This window comes from Gouania willdenowi, chromosome 5 (assembly GCF_900634775.1).
Source record: "Gouania willdenowi chromosome 5, fGouWil2.1, whole genome shotgun sequence".
NCBI lineage: Eukaryota > Metazoa > Chordata > Actinopteri > Blenniiformes > Gobiesocidae > Gouania > Gouania willdenowi.
The window spans coordinates 27,468,418-27,475,662 of record NC_041048.1 but is presented as its reverse complement, the minus strand read 5'-3'; the positions used below and the strand labels follow the sequence as shown (position 1 = coordinate 27,475,662).

At 35.0% G+C, this 7,245-nt stretch overlaps 1 protein-coding gene across 1 annotated transcript in view; it reads right to left on the bottom strand.

The window, feature by feature from the left end:
* LOC114462948 (calmodulin-binding transcription activator 1-like) overlaps window positions 1–2,148 on the bottom strand; it is an 83,088-nt gene extending 80,940 nt beyond the window's left edge. Inside the window, exon 1 of the mRNA XM_028446076.1 lies at window positions 2,073–2,148. The gene's annotated coding sequence lies outside the window, so the exon portion shown is untranslated. The remainder of the gene's footprint in view (window positions 1–2,072) is intronic.
* Between the last annotated feature and the right edge of the window lie 5,097 nt (window positions 2,149–7,245).

Below are 7,245 nucleotides of genomic sequence, written 5' to 3'. Positions count from 1 at the left end.
TCTCACCATTAATATATGTTTAGTTATAATTTATAATATTAAACAAAATGATATATAATTTATATTTATTCACACATTCAGCTAACTATAGATTATGCCAGGCACTTCTTTTTTTCTTCTTTTTGCAACTCCTCATCCATTACAAATAAAAGCGCAAATACTCATTGAAACTTGTTTGTTTAAGTGAGTGACTGCAGTCTGAATGTTGCACTTGTAATATATTGGAATGTCAGATAAATTAGGCCGACCTTTATCGTACAAAAAGTCAGTCATAGCACAAACTGCGTCGTGTTTACATTTAAATCCCTCTTGCCCAATGACCCCCGCCGGTCACGCATGCGCACTTCCAGAGTGTGAAAAGGCTTATTTCACTGATAACCTTTTGCAAAATTTCAAAAATTCATATCTCGGTTGAAAATTGACCAATCTATATGAAATTTAAATTAGTTATGTCAAGTTGGTTCCTCAATTACCCTACAGAGTTTCATCCAGAGCTGATCTTACAAACAACAATGTAGACTATTCAAGATGACAAGACTTTTTTTTACATCCTCTTACAAAAAACAAAATAGCCTAATGTTTATTTTTTCCTTTTCACTTTTTTACTTTGAACTTTAAACACCACCAAATGCAAAAGTATTGTACCTACACAAAAAATAACATGGCTTTTTGTTGTTAAATACATATATGGACTAATACACTGTTGTGCTGCAATTTCATAACAAGATTAGCAACCCCAAAAAAGAGAATATAATCCTTTTCATGCATAAAACAGGATGATTTTTTCTGCAGTGTATTCATCCATTTTGTTCAAAAATAAAAAAATAAAAAACGAAAAAAGGACAAAGCAGTACAAAAGAAGACATAAGAAATGGTTTCTTTAATTTCAAAACAGCTGTTGTACCTATTCTTAAAAATCTCTTAAAAATACACATTAAAAACTCCATCAAGATCTTTAAATAATCCTCATCAAAGATTTATTTGTGAGATAAATAATTTTAGTACGTTGACTTCAAAACAGAAGGACAGGCAGACTACAAGCTTCTTGTTTTTTCCCTACTTCTTCTTTTTCTTTAAAAAAAACATTTTGTTCGGTCTCACACAATCACGTTGTGAAATAAAAACAAATCTGGACGATTGGTGTTAACTTTGCAAAGTGTGGGTACTTTTTACTGTTTCACGCCCTAGGTCTACTGCATGATAAGCAGGTATAGAAGGATCAGACGAGACAGGTGCTGTTTAGACACCATACCATACATAACAGTTATGTTGTTCAACTGTAAGACAGTGGTTGTTCCAATTACATATACGTAAACAGCTCCTTGTGATGTCTCCTTACCAAGATCCTCTGTACACAGCTATGTACCATGAGCCATTGTCTTTATTTTAACCTGTGTGAGGTGGATGGGGTTTGTAAGGGGTGGGTGTTTTATTAAGCTGATAAAAGCACTTTGAACTGCATTCTTTGTATGAAAAGCAATTTTTTTTATTGATAAAGATTGATTTGATTATCATTTTTTACAATTATAATAATAATTTTAATCATTTTAAACAATTATGTAAAAATACAAATATTTTCAGCTGCAGTTTTTCATCTTTAACATCATTGGTATTTACTTTGTTAATTGTCTTGTCACTTATGCCTCATTTTAAACTTGTACTCTGCTCTGTTATTAGAATATGGGGGGGGGGGGGGAAATCACGTGACGTTACTGACTTATTTTGGTCCTTTTGGCTTGCCATAGCAAAAGTCCATCCTCCTGCTTGCTCCTATTGGCCACGCCCCCTTTCCTCCTCCAACGTTCACGCGCACTCTTCTCTCTCTCTCTCTCTCTCTCTCTCTCTCTCTCTCTCTCTCTCTCTCTTCACTCATCCAACTCGCTGACGTCACTGTACGACGTCTGTATTCGAGGACACCTTGACAGCCTCCCACATCATCATCATCATCATCATCATCATCATCATCATCATCATCATCATCATCATCATCATCATGCGTATCACACACATACACATACACACACGTGCGCGTGCGTGCCGATACGGCTACAACATTCTTTAAATGTATTTACGTCTAATCCCCGCGGGGACCGTGGAGAAAGTGTAAGGTTTGGTCTGGCCTGAAGTGCTGAACCCTCCGCGAGAAGAAAAGACGCTATGGATGGGAGCTTTTCTTTTTTCTTTTTTTTTTTTGAACACGCGTGGGCTGGCGCGTGCTGTGATTGGCTGATGGTGCTGAAGCTCACGGTGCTGAAAGGACAGCTCCACGCGCCTACACAGCCCACAATGCACACACACACACACACACACACACACAAACACACACACACACACACACACACACATACACACACACACACACACACACACGCACACACACACACACACACACACACACTCTTTGTGTTATTGTGGTCCTGATTCATGCTCAACACACATAGGAAAAAAGTTTCATGCTATCTTCTATATCTCCTGCTCATTAGCAGGTGATTCCCTCTGATTAGTGAAACTCTCAGTGGAAACATTGTGTCAGTCACCTTGTGTCTATTGCCTTTGCATCAAAACCATGGTGTTTGACAGATATACACTGATTGTTCTTTGACGCGCTCCATGGAAGCAGAGGGTTTGATCGGCTCCTCCTCGGCTGCATTCAATGCGCAATGCTTCGGAGTGCAGAGGAAACACAGATCGACAGCGTTCCAGCGAGATGAATGACAATGAGAAACATGAACAGACTGAGAATGATGCAATAGTAAAACTTGTGTGCTCTCCAAATGTTTATGTTGCAGTGGAAGGAAATGTTTGCCCTGCTGGCGAGAAAAAAACAGTCATCCAAATGCTCTAGTCACATAAAATGTTAATTTCACATACTAATGTGATGTAATCGTGATAAATCACTGATATTGTGAGAGGGAACTAGTATATGAGGTCCATAAATATTTGGCTCAGTTTTCAGCATTTCAGCTCTTTATAGAAACAGACTTTCTCATCTTCAGATTCATAAATACTCTAAAAATCCTCCAGCAGAATTACTTTTGTTACAATGGCTCCAAGAAAAAAACATACATAAGAAGAAGTAAAGTAAGAATTGAAAGTAAACATTTAGAGATCAAGACAATTATTTAATTAACTCAAGAATTAAAATGAAATATCAAATAAGGATGTAATATAAGTGCAAAAACGCCTGCAAATATAATACAAATATACAAGTATAATCAGCTATCTACAAACTGCAATCCAAGAAAGCTGTTGGCTTCCAAATAAAAAACAACACATTTACTGCATGCCTTTCACTATTTAGGAGACAAAATAGAACAATGTGTTGTTTAGCAGGAATTTGTTAAACCAATTCAAAGAAAAATGTGGAAACCATGCCAAATGTTGTAATCCTTTGAGGTAAACCCCTAATATGAAGTCTTACAGGCTGTCCCTGTGAAAAAGAAAAATGAATCCCTCAAAGAGATGGCTTATCACGCATTTATGAATATATTTTCCTCCTTGTTTGATAAATCATTTCTTTATGTACAAAGTAAAAATTAACAAAGGAAAATGTCAAAGCCATGGTTTACGCCTGCATTGCAAAAATCCTCTATTACCAAGAATAAGTTGTATAAAAAGTCTCTCACTCGTCCCACGCCTTTAGATATTTCATACTATAAAAAAATATGAAAATACATTCGTTAAAATTATCAAAGATGCCAAGAGAAAATATGTTTTCTGAAAAGCTGGCAAATTCAAGTAAAAATATTAAAAAAAACACCTGAAATGTCATAAATGAATTATTAAATAAATGAATTAATAAAAAACAAGTATACCACCTCAGTTTTCTGATGACATCAGAGATGATAATAATCCCATAGACATCGCAAATGATTTTAACACATTCTTAGTGAATATTGGTCCTTCACTTGCAAAAAATATTGTATTAACAAGAAAACCTTCTTCTATAAAATGTGCTAAAAATTACTGTTTGAATGCATTTGATCCTTCAACTCCAAATGAGGTACAGACAATATTAAAGATGAAGGACGCACCACCAGGACAGGATGAAATTAGAGCTTGTCTTATAAAGAAAGTAGCTTCCTCTGTTATTGAGCCCTTGACTCACGTTATCTCTCTATCACTTATGGCAATTTTTATATTCATCATAATATCGTCAAATGTGTGTTCATGTGTACAATTTGTCATGTTTTAATACATGATGACTCCATTACTCTTTGCACTTTTGAACGGCTGAATCATGTTAGACTAAACAGTACAGATCGTATTGTACTCAGTGCAACACAGAGTCTCTGCTGAAGGCCAAAACTCAAACTCACATGCAGATATGCACGCACACACACACTATCAAGGATAGATAAGAGTGGCACCCAAACTTCCTCATAATATACACGTCTTCATCATCCTCAAATGTTTCCACTGTTGGGCATCTGACTCCCTCCTTCTCCTCACCTCAGGGTGGAACTTTTTCTGTTATCTGTATTAAAGCTTAAGCTGTGAAACTGTTAGTTAGAGTGGGTCTTGCCTTTTTGCTCTGCCACGAGCCTTTTGCCTTTCATTCTTTCAGGATGGAAGCTTCTTTTTTACTCCTTTTTTCTTTAATTTTATAATAAATCTTTTTTATAAAATCATCAATGCCTCGCCTGGACTCCATCATTCAACCAGAGCAGTAAATCATGTCTCCAAATGAGGTCAACCGCAAATTTGCCGTGACACACTCAAAACAGGTGTTGTACCTAAAGATCTTAAATTAGCCAAAGTAACTCCTTTGTTCAAATCTGGTGATTCCACTTTGTTTAACAACTACAGACCGATTTCTGCTTTACCCTTGTTTTCTAAAGTCGTTGAACAACTAGTTTATACAAGAATATCTAAACACTTTACAGAAAATTGTATCTTGTCTGACCATAAGTATGGCTTTAGAGAAAAAATGTCTACAGAAATGGCCCTTTCGCAGTTTGTTGACAAACTCACAAAAGATCTAGACAACAAAAATAACACTATTGGTATACTCTTAGACTTGTGAACTGTTAACTATAATATCCTTTTAATAGAATTAGAAAGTTATAGTATTAAAGATGATGCCTTAAAATGGATACAAAACTATTTGGATGAGAGAGAACAATTTGTTTATGTTAACAATCAAAGCTCAAACAAAGGTAAACTCAGATGTGGGGTACCACAGGGTTCCATTTTGGGACCTCTTTTATTTATAATTCATGTCAATGATTTAAGTAATGTTTGTAATAATGTACTGCCTCTTATGTTTCTATTGTCTCATTCGAATTTTGATAGTTTATTAAGAGAAGCAAATGAAGAATTATCAAATATCTCTGAGTGGTTTGAAATAAATCAAGTCTCTCTAAATAAACAAAAAAATAATTTTATGATATTCAGCACAAAAAAATTAAATATTTAATGAAGAGGACGCAGAGAAACCAAAATTAGCCAAGTGACTCAAACTAAATTTTTAGGCGCCATTGTAGATCAAAAATTTACCTTGAAATCTCACACTCAAAACGTTTGTCAAAAAATAATGAAATCTATAAGTATTTTGAGTAGAATTCGCCCCTTAATAGATCCTAAATGTATTATGACACTGTATTATAGTTTGATTTATACACATATAACTTACTGTAATATGATTTGGGGTGCTACATACCAAACATATCTGAATAAGATTTTATTGATACAAACATTTTTTCTAAGAATTATTCAATAATTTTTAAAATAGATTGTCTTCATCTGCTCTTCTCTTCAGGAAATGCCATGTTTTGATGATATATAATGCTAATATCTATTGTATTTGTCTCTCCATGTATAAATATGTGCATATGTCCAATGTTTTGCCCAGAGATTGTAACAATTTTTTTTTACACATTCTTCAGATATTCATGCCTACTCCACTAGGCATTGCAGAGAAGTAATCTTTAACAAGTGCATACTGTATGTATGTATGTATGTGTATGTATGTGTATATATATATTTAAAACATTGACTTGCCTGCTCATGCCTGTTCATGTTTAAATTGACTTTAGGGAGGTGGTCTTATCAGACTTCTAATGGTCTTTTCATTCTCTCCTGCACAGTTATGTTCTTTTAACCACTGTATACATTTTTGTCTTGTTATTTGTGCAAATCAAATCAAATAAAATCAAATTGTAAAAACATTCTGTGTCCCACAGTGGAAACATACTAACAACATGGTTTAAAAAAGAAGCCTCAATAATTGGTGAGATCAAAAAAACTTTAAAATAGGTAAGCTACGAAAAGACTTGTATGTATTCTAATGGGGCAGCTGTGGTTCAGTGGTGGGTCGTCCAAGAACTGAAAGGTTGGTGGTTCAAATTCCCCTCTATCCCAGTCATTTTTGTCGTGTCCTTGGGCTAGTATGGGTGTGCATGAATGTTGGAGGTGGCCAGAGGGACTTTTGGTGCAAATTATCAGCCATGCTTCTGTCAGTTTGCCCCAGGGCAGCTGTGGCTACCACCACCAGTATGACCAGTGGGAATGAAAAAGCACTTTGAGTGTCATGGAAAGCACTACATAAATCCAAGCCATTATTATCATTATAATGTGAGTTGTAATTATAGCTATGAGTTGTGAGGAGTAAATGTGTGACAGACCGATGATTTGTCAAAGACAGAGATGGACAACTTTTAACACAGTGGGGACCACAAAAGTCTTATTGTCTGATCTCAGGGCATTTAGAATAATCACCAATCTGAGTTGTCATACTGTGTATTTCTATTGTTTTTTTTCTTTTTTTTTTTTTTTTTCTTTAACTGTCATCGTTTTGTACATGTTTCTGTCATGTTGTGGTTTCATTTTGGTGTTTGGACTCCTTTTTGAGTATTTTTATGTCATTCTGTGTATTTTTTCTTGTTGTCTTGTTCTTGTAGTCATTTTTGTATATTTGTACAGATCAAATGTTCACACTAGTTTTACAAGCAGATGGGCTGCTTTACTAAAACTCTTTTCAAAACATTAAGTAAAGACGCAACAGTTTCTCTACTCTGTCCTGAATAATTGTCTTGACTTGAACACATCTGCAACTTGTTTTCTCTCTCTCTCTCTCTCTCTTTCACCTTTTTTTTTTTTTTTTTTTTTTTCGCTACACATCCATTAAACCCTTTTTCAAATTTAAAGGAATTTATATTTAAAAAATTCAAAGGCGTTGATCTTTTGGTGCTGAATGCATAAATTGTACACAAATGAGGATTCCCCCTCCTTTATAAATCTCGT